General features: G+C 35.6%; 1 protein-coding gene and 1 long non-coding RNA gene across 8 annotated transcripts in view; both read right to left on the bottom strand.

Annotated features, from left to right (window-relative positions):
- Positions 1 to 19335, bottom strand: part of LOC123874584 (small conductance calcium-activated potassium channel protein) — a 283228-nt gene that overhangs the window by 119789 nt on the left and 144104 nt on the right. The window lies entirely within an intron of this gene.
- LOC123874589 lies at positions 179 to 9561 on the bottom strand. The gene is made up of 3 exons (XR_006797957.1): positions 9549 to 9561; positions 8857 to 8859; positions 179 to 249 (listed from the first exon to the last, which is right to left on the bottom strand). It is a non-coding gene; the product is annotated as an uncharacterized LOC123874589 (long non-coding RNA).

Below are 19335 nucleotides of genomic sequence, written 5' to 3'. Positions count from 1 at the left end.
GTATGTGTAGGCTAGTGCGTGTGACATTGCGTATGCGTGTACGGTGTTGGGTTTTACTTATTAAATAATCATGCGAAGGCTATATAACTACAAATAGCTAGAAACTGCAAAATAAAGAGGTTTTCACTAGGTTAAAAATATTCTAATTCTTTAAGAGCCTAGTAAATACCTTTACTCTATCCATCGAAAGCAGTAAGTATAGCGCTCTCTCTGTTCTGTAATCACATACAAATGAAAGAGGCAAAAAATCTTAGTGGGCGTTAACTAGTATGAGTCACCAACCAATCACAAACGAAACTATATTTTCTAATTGAATTTCAAATTTTTTTGAAACCATTTTTTAATTTTTCGAATGTTTTATGAAATCGTGATTCTGATTGGTCGGTGATTCAAAATGGTAAACGCCCATAATATTATCCTTTTGTCTACTTTTTTTTATTAAAAAATTGACAGCAACAGCTGCAAAATATAGCTTATGCTAAACTATTTCGCATTATTGAATATTGAATTTGCGTAAGCGATCACAGCTGGTTTCAATAAATTGCAGCTTTGCAACGAGAGTTTTAAAAGGAATGTAAGAATAAAAGAAAACTACTGGGGTCATTAAAATAAAGTATGGGGAAAATTCATGAAATGCTAATTGGATTCAAATGAATTAAACATTCGGATCACAATGGCTTCGCAACTCAATTTCTTCTTGAAGAGTCAATTATCGGATAATTTGGCTCTGGTATAATAATATTATAATAGTATGTATAATGTATAATAATAAATAAAAAGGTTTTTTTGCCTTTAATAAAAAACTTTATTATTATTATTACATATCCATTATCACTCATTTACCTACTAAGAAGTCAGATTAGAAGTTATTGTAAAAATGCGTATTATCTGGTCCTAGTTATTAGCAGTAGCATTGCAATACCACCCTTCTTGCCCGATGCTGTATATATCATACTGAGTACGGATAGGAGACCCGGAGACTCAGTGGTAACCTAGATTAAGACAATTCAGTGGCCCATGGTTCAATCCCGGACATACACATCTATCCCGGACATGCACCTCTAACTTTTGGGAGTCATGTGCGTTTGAAGCAATTACTTAAATATTATTGCTTTAACGGTAAAGGAAAACATGCCTGACAGTTTACCATAATGTTCTCAAAAGTGAATCTTACCAATCCATACTTAACCAGCGTGGTGAACTCTGGCCAAACCCTTATCATTCTGAGACTCTATCTATACTTCCATACTAATCCATACTAATATTATAAATGCGAAAGTGTGTCTGTCTGTCTATCTGTCTGTCTGCTACTTATTCACGGCCCAACAGTGAAACCGATTCTGACAAAATTTGGTATAGGGTAGGTTTATATCCCGAGGACGGGCATAGGCTACTTTTTATCCCGGAAAATCAAACAGTTTCCACAGGATCTATAAAAATCTAAATCCACGCGGACGAAGTCGCGGGCATCCTCTAGTACTTAGTATATAAATGTAGTAATTCAATTTTCTATGTTCAAACAGCAACGTATGAATTCAATTCACAAAATTCAGTCAGCAATGCAGTCCAGTTACTGAATCCTCAATGTACTTATGTGATCGGGCGCACCCAATTTAGCGTGACTAGAGTCGTCTAGACGCCAAATTTAGTGATATTTCTGTCCTAGGTACGTATCCTTGTCGTCAGTGTTTGCAATTCAATGACTGGAATAGTATATGATGCCATCAATCTCAGTCTAGCACATTCATCCTACATTACTGAAAGAATGTAGATAAGTTTAAAGTCAACTGACTAGCAGGAAAAATTTTGATGTGAAATTAGGCATCTTCTATTAAACACAGGATATAACAAGTGTAAATTAAAAATTTATATCACACCCGACAAGTGAAGCTTACAGTAACTAGAAAAAAGCTGATAACTTTCAAACGGCTGAACCGATTTTCTTGGATTATAGCTAAGAACACTCTCGATCAAGCCACCTTTCAAACAAACAAAAACTAAATTAAAATCGGTTCATTAGTTTAGCAGCTACGATGCCACAGACAGATACACAGATATACACGTCAAACTTATAACACCCCTCTTTTTGGGTCGGGGGTTAAAAAAGACTGTTTGTATACGGTTAAAGTATATAACGTACAATACTTTTTACAAGAAACGTTTCTTATTTCAGTGTTAACTGGCGTCAAGCCAAATCGCGACAAGCAACGGTTCGGATTTTTATCATATTCTTCTTAAGTGCATACATGACTGCGTTTCAAAGTATATTATTGAACACGTATTTTGCCTCTACACTTTTGAAATACGGATTGTACGAATTTCATAATATTGGACACTGACATGTTGTGAACAATGAAATGAATTGTTTAATATCTTGTGCCACTTATGATTATGTCAAGAGTTTTCAGCTTTAATTCGGTAAACTACTGGGAGAAGCCAGCTAGAAACTAAGCAGTTCCTCTCTTTGTTTTAAACACAACGTTACTTGTAACTATTACTATCTTGTTGAATGCAAATCTTATCATAATGATATTCATAACCGAAAAAGACAAAGGCTGGTTTTTCTACAGACGTCACAAAACTGCAGACTATAAGACAGAAACCGCATACGTAGTAGGTACGTAGCATTAGTTGATATGCGATTAATCGTAGAAAACCTTTGATGAAGAATTTCTGTATCAATGTAGAAAATACTACAACTTGATTTGATTAAAAACCTAAGACTCTCGCGTGGCATCGACAGTACGCGTTTCCCAAAGGCCGATTCACACTAAGCATGTACACGTAACACGTGCGTAGTGACGCTTGTAAACCCCTTACACACCGGGTTACGCATACGTCCACGCTTTACGCAAGCGGTGTGCCATGTTTCATACAATTCCATACATTACAACGCAATGGTACGCGCTACGTCTACGCTTACGCAGCCTGTGTGGACGAGCTAAGTATAAGCTAGCACGATAGCCTCACAACGCTTTACTTCTTGCTACGATAGGTACAGTCAGCAACAAAGCTAGGTTTGCAACCGCCAGTACAAGCGACGATGGAAGGGTGCAAACCTTGTTGCTGACTGTACGAGGGATGCGCTTTTGTCTAGAACAAAGTGTGTCTTTAGCAGCCTTGCCATGGGCACCTTGGGTATTAAAGCAAATCAAATTGTGGTATTTTCTATGACCAGAATAGCACTAGAATATACTACATAAGTGCCAGTCACGTTAGTGTTTATCAGTTGTGATTAGTAAAGTACTTAGGTACCTACTCATACAAAATACTATGATTTGACCTAATTACATTGCGGCATTGTCGTGCTGCATGCTAATATGTATGTATTCGCTGTAAGCAATAGGTACTTAACAAGTAAAAAGTATTAAAAAAAATTAAAAACACGGCTGTTTTGCCATATTGAATAAAAAAATATACCTATAGGCAGTTGTGTTAAAATCATATCCAAAATCACTGTTTGGAATTTTTGTACCGACTACACTGACGAATGATTTATGCTCGATTTAAAAACGATATAAAATACTATTTCAAACATATTTCGAGATAAATAAATGTAGGTATTTTCTACTTGCTGGAATATTTTGGCAAGTTTTCAATCGACATATTTTATTCAATGACAGAATTTACTGATATCTGAACCAAAATCTGGCACTGTTCGAACATTAAACTAGGTATTATATATGTATCGTTTCCATATAAATTAAATGGTGCGGTAAATAACTTCTGTATTACGTTTTATTATGAAGTTATTGCGTTACTGAATGACGAATAATATTACTGTTTTATTCGAATTCCGAAACAGTCTCTAACTTTAAATGGTTGTATAATTGGTGTATAAATAAGTTGAACATAAAAAAACATTTTAACCCCCGACCCAAAAAGAGGGGTGTTATAAGTTTGACGTGTGTATCCGTGTATCTGTGTGTCTGTGGCATCGTAGCTCCTAAACTAATGAACCGATTTTCATTTAGTTTTTTTTGTATGAAAGGTGGCTTGATCGAAAGTGTTCTTATCTATAATCCAAGAAAATCGGTTCAGCCGTTTGAAAGTTATCAGCTCTTTTCTAGTTACTGTAACCTTCACTTGTCGGGGGTGTTATAAATTTTTATTTACATTTAACAAGTGTAAATTAAAAATTTATAACACCCCCGACAAGTGAAGGTTACAGTAACTAGAAAAGAGCTGATAACTTTCAAACGGTTGAACCGATTTTCTTTTTTTTCAAAGCTTTATAACGTACTCACCGCCAAACTTGACTATCCTGCCATATGCTATGAAAGTTTCATTTTCTACCATGCATCATCAGGCTTTTGTATGTTTTTTTAAAAGTACTAAAGAAAACGAAGTAAATGAATCCAAATTCGAGTCTCATGCTATATGCCATCAAAGAGTTCCAATATCCATCTCACACTTCCATCATCAGAGATACCTAATGGTACCATAATTATCCATTTTCTATGTTTATACCACACGTGTTTGTAGAATTTCAGAAAAATCAGTTTCCAATTTACCAGCACTAGGCACTTTGAACCAGAATCGCAGTCGATGTGACGCATTCAAACTGAACTTTAGATTCTTATAATAGAGGATTACATAGGATATATTAGGATAGAGAACAATTTTCTCAAAATATATCTTTTCATATTACATTTTATGTTCATTAATTTGGACATAAAGTACCGTTTACTTTGCTATATTAAAAAAAACGCGTAATACCGCTTCGAGTTTTCCGCACCTTCAACCTTATAGGTACACTCCAAAAGAAACATCACACTATTTTTTCAAAAAAAAAAAACTCATCTTGAAGGCAAAGTTGAAATGTAAAAGATTCTTTTGGGAGTCTACTTCAAAAGACTTGTAGGTTAGGGAGCGTTTATTCTAGGTATAGTTATGAATTTTTTGTCTTAGTGCTCTCTTTACTCCCTCAGATGATCTCTTGAAGTCTTGAAGTTTGTCTTTGAACTTTGCCCCTCAAGAGAGTGATCTCGAAACACTCGAGTGATTTTTTAAAGCTGTCTTGACTTTTTGTACACTAAAAATTTGGTTTTAACTCGCTTGGTTTTTTCTAAACTATTAAATTAATTCTACAAGCAACAGTTGCATATAAAGTATCTAAGTTAAAAAAGTTTAGTTTTAAATACTAATAGCGAAATGATTTCATTTAATGATATGATGATGACAAATTACACTTACTAGCCCATGTTTTTGTCCAAGAGAAGTAAAGGTCTTCTAAATTCTTATAAGTACTCTTTAATTTCTAGTGTACTTAAAAATACGTTCCAAGCGAAGTCGGGTTAGATCAGCTAGTTAATAGTATTATTGGAGATATCTTGATCACTCAGTTCCACAGTTCGGAAGTTCTTCAACAATAAAAAGCTCCGTTTATGAGCATGAGCTGAATTAAAAATGACCTTACATTCGTCGTAACTCCCAACTCTATCGCTGATAATAAACTTTTATATTGAAACATAAGGTTGGTGTTATTTCTTGGAATATGTGCTCCGTGCTACGTTCTACGTGCTACGTGTCATATTGTGAAGCAATGAAGCCTCAAAATGGGCTATGTTTTGGTAAAAGCGTTATAAGGACGCCATATCAACAGCAGTTCCTTTTATTTTTTCTATCTTAATATTATGAATTTCTGTGAAATTTATCCCATATACCTATAATTAATTTCATTTTACAAGATACCTATAATTAATTTTATTTTACAAGAGCCATAACTCGAAAATCAAATTTCTAAATTACTTAGACTGGGAAAAAATTTCGGTATCAGAACGTCATATCAAAAAATCATAACCGAATAATGGTCAAACCAAAGTGCTTGCGATAGAAGAAAGATACAGGTTGCCATACGGACGGTTCCACAACAGTTTTTTTTTTTATTATCTTTGAAAAGAGCAACCGCCGAGTTTCTTGGTGGTTCTTCTCGGTAGGGAAGGCATTCCGAACCAGTGGTAGATGCTTTTGACGATTCAAAAGAACTTGTAAAAGTCTAATTGAATAAAAATATTTTGAATTTTGAATTTTTGAATTTTTAAAATGAATTGAGATTAATTTTCATACTTGGCAAAGCTGCCAAGAGCTTTTACAGCCGTGAAGTTGCCTTAATACGTACCCAATTGCTCCTTTTTAAGTCAAGGACACAAGGAAACAATTTGATTATTGATATTTTTCTCACAAAATATTCGCACTACTTACATCTGTAAATACATTTGTGCATACGTCCGATATGAATTTCAATTTTATCTTAAAAGAAAATAAATTAAATGTACTATCATTTGTATCTTTCACATTTATGGCAGATGAGGCAGATGGGAACAAATTTGTTTTTCGACGTAAAGTAGGCAAGTAAGAAATGAGACGGTAATGGAAATCGCTGAGCGGGCAAAATGCTCTTGGTAACGATTTCATTTTTATTAGTACAAATTCCACAAATTTATACTTCAATAAATACCTACGCACCGAATCGAAAACTTCCACTTAATTTACTTGGAAAAGCCGTTAAAAAAATGTTTCCTTTATACCTACTTGTGAAACGTAGACCTATAGCTAATTTATTTTCCATTAACATACAAAACGACGACATGAACTCAAACAAAAATAACTAGACTAGGCTTTTCTAAATAAATCTCTGTGTTCATTTTACTCATTCAATGGTTTGATTTTTTTCTTATTATAACCAAAAACAAAATCAGGTTGTGTAACTTACCATTACAAAGTAATTAACATTAACATTAGGTCACGCGCCGATTTATTAAAAAAATAAAAAAATACACCGCTCAGGTCGAGACCATCTCTCTAGTTGATCAATCATGACTATTATGAATACACACTTTTTCAGTGTTACTTCATATACATACTATAAAGTCAACAAAAACACAAAGACGGTTTTATAAAAAAGTCGCAAGCCGTGTTGAAAGACTTTGTCTCTTTCAATGAAAAAGGTCTGCTTTTTCAAGCTTTTATCATTCAAATCTGCTTCGCGCACTCCTTTTTTGTCGCTTTCCCTGTGAACTGGAATAGGATCAAGGAAATAAAACACATCGCTTTTGGAAGTAAAAACAGGATTCTTTTTTTTTTCAGACTCGGGTAGAAAATTTCCTTAGATAAATAACCTCTTCATCAAAAAAAGAAATTTACTGGGGATTACTATACCGGGTTTTCGGTAGTTTTGCAAAGCAATGGGCAGGTTAAGAGGGGTCTCTCCGTCACTCGCTCCATACAAACGTAATTTAGCTCTTACTTGATTACTAACCAATCAAACTCAATGGAATGACTATGTCTGTGGTTTTCCAGATTTTCGTTAAAAATTTTTTGGTTTCAAAGTTACAGAGTGTCAAGAATTTACATAAAAGTTACATCGAGTTTGACTGATTAATATTCAAATGAGAACCAAAATACATTTCAATAAAGTGAGTGACGGAGAGTTTCCTATTAAAATAAACTTAAAGTTTTAGATATACAAGTTGGTGTTTAAAAATTATACAAAAAAAAAACTTGTTGAAAATGTATTGCGACTTTGTGATCCTAGAGTTCAATGGACTCGCGGACCCGTTTTTTAATCCATCGTTTGTTCTGCGTCGGTCGATGCACATCGTTAAAACGTATTTTTTAAAATCATTTTGACGTTTCTATAGGATTAAACCAATTTTCAGCACAAAAGTCTCTCACAGATTTTTGAACTGCACGTGTGACCGGCCTTATAAAGTGGTATTATTTGAGAGTAAAAGGTTTTTGTTGTTTGTTATATATAGCTTAAGTTAGGTAACATATACATACATATTTTGAAATCTGATAGGCGTTGGGTCCCCAAAGAACTAGAATTGCGTCCTCACATTGGAAAGAGAAGCGTTGCGTGACACCTTACTAGGTAGAAAGACAACATCAAAGCAGACGCAGGAAGCCAATGGATTCAGGCATTGCAAGACCGTCGCCTGTGGAAGTCACTACAAGAGACCTACTATTATGTCCAGCAGTGGACATCGATCGATTATTGATGATGATAATGACTGGAACTACAATCAAATTAGATAGATACCTAGTAATTACCTACTTAGTTTTATTGCAGAATGCAAAATGCAAAGAGAGCCATGTATGCAAATAATGTGGTAATTTCTATGGAACGCATGCACACATTTTCATATTAACGACTGTGATAATGTTAAAGTAAATTACACACATTAGTTTTAGTGTTGAGACTCCATACAATTAAAACAATGTATCTATGGTATGCAAAGTTCACTGGCCTTTAAATCTGTGTCTTTATATCCATACTTCCATATTATATTATAAATGCGAAAGTGCGTCTGTATATCTGTCTGTATGTCTGTCTGTCATATTTTCACGGCTTTTAACCGATTTGATGCAATTTGGTACAGAGTTAACTTACATCGTGGGGACGGACATAGGCTACTTTTATCCCGGAAAATTATAGAGTTCCCACGGGATTCTTATGAACCCATCTGTTGCGGCGCGTCGCTTGTAAATGCGTACCAACGCCTGGGAACTTGTCCCACTATAGTTGACGGGGAGCGAGTGAGTGGACACTGGACAGGTAACTATTTTGCACCCTGTCCCTCAGTTGACTCGTAGGCTGGTTAACGTCCCGTCCCGTGCACCCCGATCGTGCACCTCTACCGCGACAGGTAGTTGTAATTTATTGGTATATAGACGAAGAGAGTTTGCTTGAAGTAAAATACTTATTTCGTATGCTAGTCTCAGGGCTGACTGATTGGTCAGCAAGGATTGGTCTTGGCTCATGGAGTGGTATTTATATCGTAAAGCCAGTCAAATATTCCCACACCAATGAGTGAACCTTTCGAGACCCTCTTTATTCAAGCTAAGTTTCACACACTTATTTCTTAGCATAAAATAGGCTGATTTAAACACAAAAATGACAAGGTAACATAAATTTAAACTCAATTGGCCTCTACAACACAATTGGGCTCTATTCTAATTTCTATTCTCGCTAGGCTCCTAATAAATTTAAAACATAAGGGCCTTTTAACCAACACTACACTACTTGAGTTCCAAATTCTACGAGTTTAAACACTTTAGTCAAGCAGGTAGACGACGCGGCGAAGAGTCATAATTTAAACCATTCTTGAAACGCACCTTTTTTTGTGGGCAAACAGCGAAACATGGCCCTTTGCCCAACTTATAGGTACATCGTGCGCAGATTTCACATAATAATAAACCTAGTCGCTAACACCATCCATTAGCTTACTTGCCGGTAATTGACATAGGCAACTTTTTACTAAACTTTTACAATTTACTATTTTTTTAGAATACATTTTTTACTTCAAATCTATATTTAAGAGCATGAAGTCGCAGGTATCATCTTCTAGTAAATATTATTTAGTTGTAAAAACAGTAACTTATTGCTACATAAAAACAATATCATTTGTAAATGTCCTTACATTTGGAGCATGAACATATTGTGTGGATGTGGAAGAAATCGAGAATTTATGCATGCAAATAACATAAATGACGGCTGACACTCCGTTTGTAGAGGTTTCACTATAAGAACTATTATGGATTACAACATATCTTCAACATATTAGTTTAAATTGTTATCGTGTTTGTTTAGCGACGTATTGATAACAGTAGCGTGCTGTCGCATTTTAATTTTTTAGCAAGATGTATTCTTTATGTTTTGAAACTCAGTAAGACGCAAGTAGAATTTTATCACGCCAATAAATTACGAAATACATCAACTACATTCAAAGTGATCAAGCAAAGGCAACGTGCCAAGGATGTAAGAGGTGTTTTTTTTTTTTTAAATTAGAGACTAGCGCTTGGCTGCAATCAGACCTGCTGGTAATGTAGGAGTATGGTAATGATGCAGCCGAAGATGGAATGCGCTTGTCTAGAAGATGCCTATTCACTTTTGACTTGAAGGTATCTATACTGTATACATATTTGATGCAACTCATCTCTCAATATTGAAAATGCGTGTGAATTCTGTGCATATGATTCAGCGGCATCGATGGCATCGAAGAAATATTGATAACATCGATAACCTTTACATGACCTTTATAATTTTCACCCATTTTTACGGCGCATCCGAAACCACCAAAATATTTTCTTCAATGTCATATTTTCTCAATCCAGCTATACCTACGTGAAACTAACTAGGTAACATTTCAAACTAATTTAAAATTTTAATTTAAGACCATTTCCTAGTCTGGAGTTGCATATTTTTACATTTTCATCTAGACGAGGGGTTTAGACTTCATTTACCTACTCTGGGGCTGCGAAAGTTAAAAGATTACATTTAGTGCCAAAGTTAAATATAACTTCTTAACATCCCCTCTGGGGTCACTTACCAAGTAGGTTTACAAGTCAAGGTTCATACCATCATGGTTAATGGTATTTATTGATCAACGAATCTGTTTTTATCAAATATATAAATAGCGGTTTCATAATTTTAATGTAATTTTAATTCAAAAGCCTGGCACACATTAAAAAAAAAATGTTATCTATGAATACCATCTGGTACCTATGTCAATAGGTACATACCACTTATCAGCTGATGCGTTTTAATGATATTATAATTATAATTTATGGCATAGTTACATTTATGCCGATATAATATGGATTATGGACTGTGGAACATCTGAAAGGATTCTTATAACTATACTAACTATATGTACTAACACCAAGGTTACTCACAGCACGCTAGACCTAAAGTAACCATACTTACTGATGTTTTCTTCCAACGCCAGACACCAGGGAGAGAGCGTAAAAGCAAATATGAGTAATCTTTTAGTGCAAAGCGCTGTCTTCTATCGTTGGTTTAGAGTGCATATCTGTGGGTAAAGGGTCTTACTGGTAGATTTTGCACGGCGATATTTAAATGTTTCTATGCATTCAAAATTTGCGTAATACAGCATCATTATAAAGTATAATATTATCTGAGGTCCACAGTAAGTAGGTAACCGTCTGAAATTATAAAGAAAATAAGCACGACGCGACATACGTTTCCTCAAATTAAGACAAATTCGCACTTCAGTTTGAATATAGAGATGGCTCTAAGCAAGAAGGCCGCCTTTGCACACAATTGTTTTTTCTGTTTTCTCCTATTTTTGGTGTGTTCCTTGTTATGTTATTGTGTGCAATAAAGATCTATCTATCTACTTATATCTATGGAGAGATTGTTCAAATGGCTGCCATGAAAATTTGAAAAAATTACAAAGTGTTATACGACAGACGGAACCTTTCGTGCGCGATTCCGACTCGCACTTGACCGATTTTTATACACCAGAAATCAAAGTATTCTTATGAAATTTTTCAAAAACCTAAATCCACGCGAAAAAATCACAAGTAAGAGCATACATAGAACCTATTATTCAGCTGCATGTTAAACGAAATACATTAGCGTTTCGTTAAAGGTAGACAGCAATATAAATTTGTTTTCCCCAAGCAAAATAAGTTAGAAATGAACCAACCAGTAATGGAAACGGCGGAGTTCGTCGGCAGTTGCGTTAAAAATTTTATTTATTGTAACCACAAAGTTATTTTACTCAAATGATCCCAGATTCCATCTTTCAGAGTTGGAATAAAATTTAGGAGGAATTATTTAACTCAATTGTGGAGAAGTAGGATCGTATTTTCGTAACTTTAGAAACATTAGTTTCCTGAATTCCCTTTCTTTTTTGAGGATTTTACTATACGATCTCTGTCAAGTATAACATGACATATTTATAGGACTTTGAGTATGAGGCATTGATAACATTATTTTTTTTTTATTAAGCAGTTAACATTTAAAAAATAACATTGAATTTTTCATCAGTTACTTAATACAACCCTGTCAAACTATTTTAACCTTATGACATAATTAAACGAGAAAGTTTTATACTATAAATGTATATACGGTATTATATTTCCTTCTTAATAAAATTAAGTAAAAAAGTTTTCTTGCCACATAATCCTTATAATGATAGTAGATATTTAAAGAAAAGCTGTCGAATGAACGACCTCGTTAACGCTTAAGTTTGACGAAGGTAAGGAGTCTGTCGTCTCTTATTCCTTGATAAATGGGTGTGGGATAAAAGGACAACACACTTTTCTATCCTAAGAGACAAAGAGAGTCTTTCAAAGCTTGAGTTGAAATATCCTTTTTACTTTAAGAAGATTCCTCTATTCATATTGAAATACCCTACACGAACAAACCAAATGCGTTGAACTGCCATCCATAACATTATGAAAGCAACGCTGTTCCTTTGTTTGTGGATTAAAACAAAATACTCAAAGATAGTTTTAATTCTGGAAAAGATTTTTTTTTACTCTGAGATAGCATAGTGTTATCATGGGTTTTAAAAAGTGTCATATTTGAATACCATACCATTTATGACGCGGATAAATTCACGGAAAATAGCTACTAGTCAAGTATAATATAAAAAAAAATTTTTTTGTTTGAAATAGATACAGATCTAATCTCAAAATGGCCAGGTTTTATTTTTAATTTTTTCCTTCCTATTAGTATTATAAAATATAATAAATGATGGCTGAGACATCATCCACGTGCATCATTTATAAATTATAAAATCTCGTGGGAACTTAAATAATTCTGGGATGAAACATAGTTCATGCCACTTTCCAAGTCCTTACCTATGTCTATGTTACGGGCAATTTGATAAGTCCGGGCACTATTAATAATGGCCGGTCTGTATTAATAATGCCCGACTCAATTGGGCAATGTGATTAAAACAGCATGATTAATCATTTTTCCCGGCCATTATGAATAATGCCCACCCTATCTTGGGCAAAGTAATAAAATAGGTGAACTGTAGTGTTTTTGTTTATTAAATGAAAGAACCTAACCTAAACTGAGCTTTTTTTATACGTGGGAAAATCCTCATGGATACTACCGCGCTCGGGGAGGCGAGGTGGCTATGTCGGACTCTTACCGACTAAAACCCCACGGCTTACCGTCTCAATCGTTGTCGCTGGGCACAGGGACACGAACGTATTGAACTGCGACCCGGCTAACGGCGTCCGCCAAGGCAGGCCCAGCTCTGGGACTAAAAGGGGCCCCAACACCGTTTAAGGCTCGCCGGAAACAAAGGCTTGCCTCCCAACTCGAGGACCTACTCTCCCGCGGGTAATAGACTCCCCGTGTCTATTACTTGGAGGCCCTACTCAAGGGGGCAAGCGACGGTCATGTGCAGCTCGTCTGCGCCCGATTCTCTTGCAGCGTATGGGATGAGAGCTTTCGGCTTCCTCTCTCAGCCGCTCCGCTGCCTCCTTCTGCGTCATTACTTCCTCGCTGAAGGAGACCATCGCTTGCCAGGCCCTCTCACTGTCCACCATGGATTTAGTCACTGCGGGCAATGAGAGGTCCTGCCCCATAATATCCACCAGTGACTGGCGAGGCTCCGCCCACGCCGGGCACTCTGCCAGCGTATCTTCCAAAGCACCCGTGCCCCGTAAGAACCTGTACAAGGTGGAACGTGAGTACTCCATGCTTCCTCTTCGTCCAATCCTCGAGGATGGGATGGATAGCTTCGATAATCTTATGACCAGCAGTGGGTGACTCGAGCCTCCTCCGCCAATGGAAAAGGAGCTAACCTAACCTAACCTAACCTAAGGCCCTCCCAACGGCCGCGGTCCAATTTATCACATTGCCCGGCTACAAGTAGGGGATTATTCATACTGCCCGGTCCAAGTGATAAATTCAAACTATCTCAAACACTGACTTATTACATGGACCACGGGCCGTCGGGAATTATTAATAATGGCCGGTCAAAGTGATAAATTAATCACTTTGCCCATCGCTCTTGGGCATTATTAATAATGGCCGGTCCTTATTAATAATGCCCAATTAATCACGTTGCCCGTAACATCTATAACAATCAGTCAACCCGATGCTCGGTTGTGGTGTGATTGAAGGACAAACCAGTAAACAAACACACTTCTGTACTTATAAAGAAGTGATGTTTTCGATTTTCTTTTCTTCCAAATCGTATTCTTCACGGCTGAAGATCATATCCGCAATCAATTTATATTGTCTTCAACTTCCTGCCAATTTCAGTAGTCCGATCTTCAAAAGAAGAGTGAATAGGCATCTTCTTGGCAGACGCACTCCACTTTATTCTGCATTAACACGTACTATTTGATGTGATTGCAGTCAAGCGCATACATATTTAGTATTAAAAAAAAAACTACACTTACCGGAGATAGTTGCCAGCCAAAGGTAGGTACTAATATTTCACTAAAATTCAAGCTCCAAACATAACAAGTCAATATGCTCGGCAAAACCTTCTAACCAATACAAATGGCCTAGTTTCAATAAGGAGAGGCGTGCCATAAATACAGATTGTGACTTTGAAACAGTTGGGTGCCAAGAGTTTTGACAAATGGGCGCAGCAGCACTGCTCATCCGCAGAGGCTTAGCGATCGATCAAGGAGGCGTCGTTCGGCCTTTGAAGATTAAAACCAAAGATATTATAAAACTTCAGATAGGGAAAGCTCATTGAATCGTATTTAAAAAGTGAAGACAAAATTTTGACGACCTCCCTGTGGTCTTATTAGAGCGAGGTTCCGGGTTCGATTCCCGGTAGGGATTTGGAATTTTATAGTTTCTAAAATCTCTGGTCTGGTCTGGTGGGAGCCGGCAAAGCCGTGCCGCCAAGCGTTTTATTGTTTCGGTACGTTTCCGTGTAGAAACCAAAGGGGTGTGGGTTTAATAAAACTGCTACACAACTTCCAGGTTAGCCCCCTTCCATCTTAGAGTGCATCATCACTTACCACCAGGTGAAATTGCATTCAAAGGCTAACTTTTATCTCAATAAAATAAAAAAGTACGTTTGTGTATTTGACACATTATACGCATAGAGACACAAGACATAGATATAGGTGCAGGTTTACGCCTTCTTTGATACTTTCGAGCGTGCTTCAAAAAAAGGGCGATCCGTCACCAGGATTAATTAAAACATATCAATTGATTGGTGTTACCTTCATACCAATTTTGAGATATTTGACCATAGAAAATGTCAAGTGTTAGGCTTGAAATTGAATTATTAACATGTTTTTGACAGAGTTTAACCTTGATTGGAACTTAATTTTAGCATTAAACTAGTAAGAAATTAAATAAATATACATTATATTAATACGATACTCTATAAACTATTATACTATGTATAAGAAAAATCCCGATCTCCTAGTAGGTAAACATTTAGGTACATTTTTTCCAGATAAATCTAGAGTCAAGATAAAAGTCTTCCATAAACAATATGCAACTCGATTTCATTAATATATTCGACGAGAAGTTGAATTTACAAAACGAGGATATCAGTTTGGTATGATTTTAATACTTTTATCCCAGTGGATACTTCTTTAGCGTAGAATTTCTGATTTCCCACGGGGCTTAGATATTTTCCCATAACATAACTAGTCCGTATGTCACTTGTTTCGTGCCAATTTTATCACTATCAGTTCGATGAAACTGCCATGAAAAGGTAGCGAAATTTAGACAGGTTTAGGTACACTTTTCATTTATATAATCACAGTGATATCAAACTATATATATCAAAATATATTTCTGAAGGTCGTAACCCCTTTTCTGATCATTAGTCACATATCTAATGGTAGAAGTTTTCTTGGGATAATAATGCAGTGGATTCCCAAATTATTCCACAAACTCGACTAAAAGAACGTTTCGACTTTAGGTTTTTATGCTTATTATTAGATTAAGTGATAACAAGGACTTCGAGGCACGTAGGAAATGAAAAGGCATATTCATATCTTTAAATTCGGTCAGCCATCCAGTTATTGATTTGGATCACCGTTTCTTAACAATCGCGATCGATTGATACGCGTTGCCACTACTACGTTCCACATCAATACCTACACCACTCTCAACCATAATTATTTATCTTAAGGGGCATGAGACCGGCCTGCCCGCGAAATTCAAATTTATTTTGGTTTTTCGCAATTTGTAAACTAATACGACAACGTAGGCTTATACTATTCTCACAAATTAGTCGAACTGAACCCTTTCCAGCAAAGATTTTTATATAAACCTGTGAGGATGATATTGTTACTGTCGCAAATAAAATAACCATAAGCCTACGTTGTCGTATTAGTTTAGAAATTGCGAAAAACCAAATTAAATTTGAATTTCGCGGGCAGGCGCGTCGTTTCCACCTTAAGACGCTCCAAGTTTCGAGTGGCCTCGAGCATTTGGTTCCCTCTCGCCCCTCTACACCTCGACATTAATTTACTTTAATTTTTACCGCCATCTAGTGGCGGTAAACTGTACTACGGCTACAGGTCAACCAAATTAACAACCTCAACATTGGCGAAAAAAGAAACGACAGCATCGATGCGCTTAGCTTTTTAGGGTTCCGTGCCTCAAAAGGAAAAACGGAACCCTTCTGGGAACACTTTGTTGTCTGACCGTCTGTCTATCTGTTTGTGTGTCCGTTTGTCGTGTCTGTCAAGAAAATCCATAGGGTACTTCCCGTAGATCTAAAATCATGAAATTGGGCTGGTAGGTAGGTCTTATAGTACAAGTATAAAGGAATAAATCCGAAAACCTTGAATTTGAGGTTACATCACAAAAAAAATATTCATTCAAAATTCCAAATTTCATGATTCTAGGTCGACAGGAAGTACCCCATAGGTTTTCTTGACAGACACGACGGACGGACGGACAGATAGACAACAAAGTGATCCTTTATGGGTTCCGTTTTTTCTTAACCCTAAAAATAGATAAAAAACTTAAAAACCACCAACACTAAATAGTAAAAGCAATTTAATTTACTATCCAAAAAATGATACTATAGAACTACATTTTACTCTAATATGTTCGATAAAAATTAAATTATTTTTTATTTTTTAGTATTGGTGGGGGTTTTTTTTATTATGCATAATAGTGATTGATTTATTATGCAAAATTGAAAAAAATACCCGAGTACGGGACCCTCGGTGCGCGAGTCTGACTCGCACTCGGTTGGTTTTTTTTCCATAGAGCAAAAGCGTGTTAGAAGCGGCAATGGAGAAAATTTAATGTGTGTTGATATCGTAAAAGACCTGAATTAATATTTTTTATTCAATTATAAATTAGCACTTGTTTGCTATCTCACCTGGTAAATAGCAGTAGGTAGTAAGTGACGATGTGAAGCGTACTTTGACTTTATTAAGACTACATTCAGAGTCAATATTGAATCGTGCTATAATGCATAAAATTTAAGAAAGTGCTTGCCATTTAAGTTTTATCCGTCAATTGATATTTGAAAAAACCGGCCAAGTGTGAGTCAGACTCACGCACTTAGGGTTCCGTACTCGGGTATTTATTCCAACATTTTGCACGATATATCAAAAACTGTTATTCATAAAAATATGTTTTATAATTTACAGGTAAAGCCCTTTCATATGATACCCCACTTGGTATAGTTACCTTAATTTGAAAATCAAAGCACATTTAATTTTTTTTCAAACGATGTAACCAAATTCGGGGTTTTCAGATTTATTCCTGTACTTGTGTTATAAGACCTACCTACCTGCCAAGTTTCATGTCTCTAGGTCAACGGGAAGTACCCTATAGGTTTCTTGACAGACACGACGGACAGACGGACAGATGGACAGACAGACAACAAAGAGATCCTATAAGGGTTCCGTTTTTCCTTTTAAGGTCCGCAACCCTAAAAAGGGTAAAGGATAATAATATGTAAACCAGTGTCCTACCCGTTCAGAGTTCAGACCTGAGCCAATTTGGAAATTGTAAAATACTGACTCGATCGGGGGCTTGATATCGAACCCAGGACCTCCCACTTAAATGCAATAGGTATATAAATAAGATCATGTTAACAAACTGGATTAATTGAATTTATACACAAGGATGGTTGGTGAGAAATAAAAATGGTTTTGTAGGGGTAATAAAAAGTATATATTTTTTATATTAAATTTATGAATGAATAAAATATATGAAAATAGAATATGTTTGGTATTATAAAAGTGAGGCAGTATTAGTGATTTTCATCAGTTTATTTTAACACAGAAAATTATTTAACTTGTTACTGAAAATTAAATCTGATTCAAAAAATTAATCAGTGATTTAGATATTTTTATTTTATTTTTAAATTTCACTCATAACTTTGACCACAGTGCCGAGTGAGAGTGCAGATTGTGAGTTATGAATAAATTTACAAAATACCTACACTTAAAAGAATTCAGAAGTCAATTTAGATGTGAAAGCCCTAAGGGCAACAATAATTTAGATAATTTTATAAGTTATTAAAATGTTCGCGTAGAAGCTTATCAAGAGTTTTGATCTTTTAAATAACCTAACTGCAATATTAATTTGATCAGAATGCACTTGATTTTGCAATCACTTAATCAAAATGGCGACCTAAACACAAAAGCGTTTAATAGTCATTCAGTCTCGAGTCGGAACGAGACTGGCTTAAAAATTATTATAATTTTTTTTTTTTATAATTTAAACTTTAATTATTACATTTTAATATTACTTTTAATTTACGTAATTTAATTTGTGTAGAATTAATTATGGACATATAATTACTGTCTGAAATAAAATATTTTTATTTATTTATTTATTTAAAAACCGTCATGCAGCCGTATTTGTACAAATTGATTGAAGATGGCTGCCCGGAAGAGATCGTGTGACGTCGAATGGGTCAAATATCTGTTTCATTACTTTTATTTTAAAACTAGCTGATGCCCGCAGCTTCGCCCGCGTGGATTGGTCAGATCCCCTGCAGCATCAGGATTGAGGAGTTGGACTCCAAATTTTTTATGAAACAATGTCGCAAAGTTCCTCTATCGATTAAAAAAGAAATGATGCAAATCGGTTCAGAAATCTCGGAGATTTCGGTGTACATAGGTAGAAAAACACAACTCCCTTTTTGAAAGTCGGTTAAAAAAGTAGCCTATTTTACGCCCTGGTCAATCCTCTACTTGCCTGTGAAAGTCCCGTCAAAATCGGTTCAGCCGTTCCAAAGCCTTTTCAAACAGACAGACAGACAGACAGACAGACAGACAGACAGACAAAAATTTTAAAAACGTGTGATTCAGTTATGGTATCGTTCAAATAACCATATGAGCTTAATATGAGGTAGTTATTTCGAAATTACAGACAGACACTCCAATTTTATTTATTAGTATAGATATAGATAATTCTTGAGAAATAAATTTTGAAAAGCTAACAAACTGAAACAAAACTTTCCTGGCTTCTTCACGCCTCGTGAAATAACTCCTCGTTTGTTTGCAAGTAGGTAGGTAATAAATATATCGATTAAATTACAAAATCACCAAAGATGTATAGATAGATCCAATAAGAAAAAAACCGGTCAAGTGCGAGTCGGG

Source organism: Maniola jurtina, chromosome 18, assembly GCF_905333055.1.
Source record: "Maniola jurtina chromosome 18, ilManJurt1.1, whole genome shotgun sequence".
In the NCBI taxonomy this organism is placed as follows: Eukaryota; Metazoa; Arthropoda; class Insecta; order Lepidoptera; family Nymphalidae; genus Maniola; species Maniola jurtina.
Note: the sequence above shows the minus strand (reverse complement) of the source record. Positions and strands in the feature narration are given on the sequence as shown.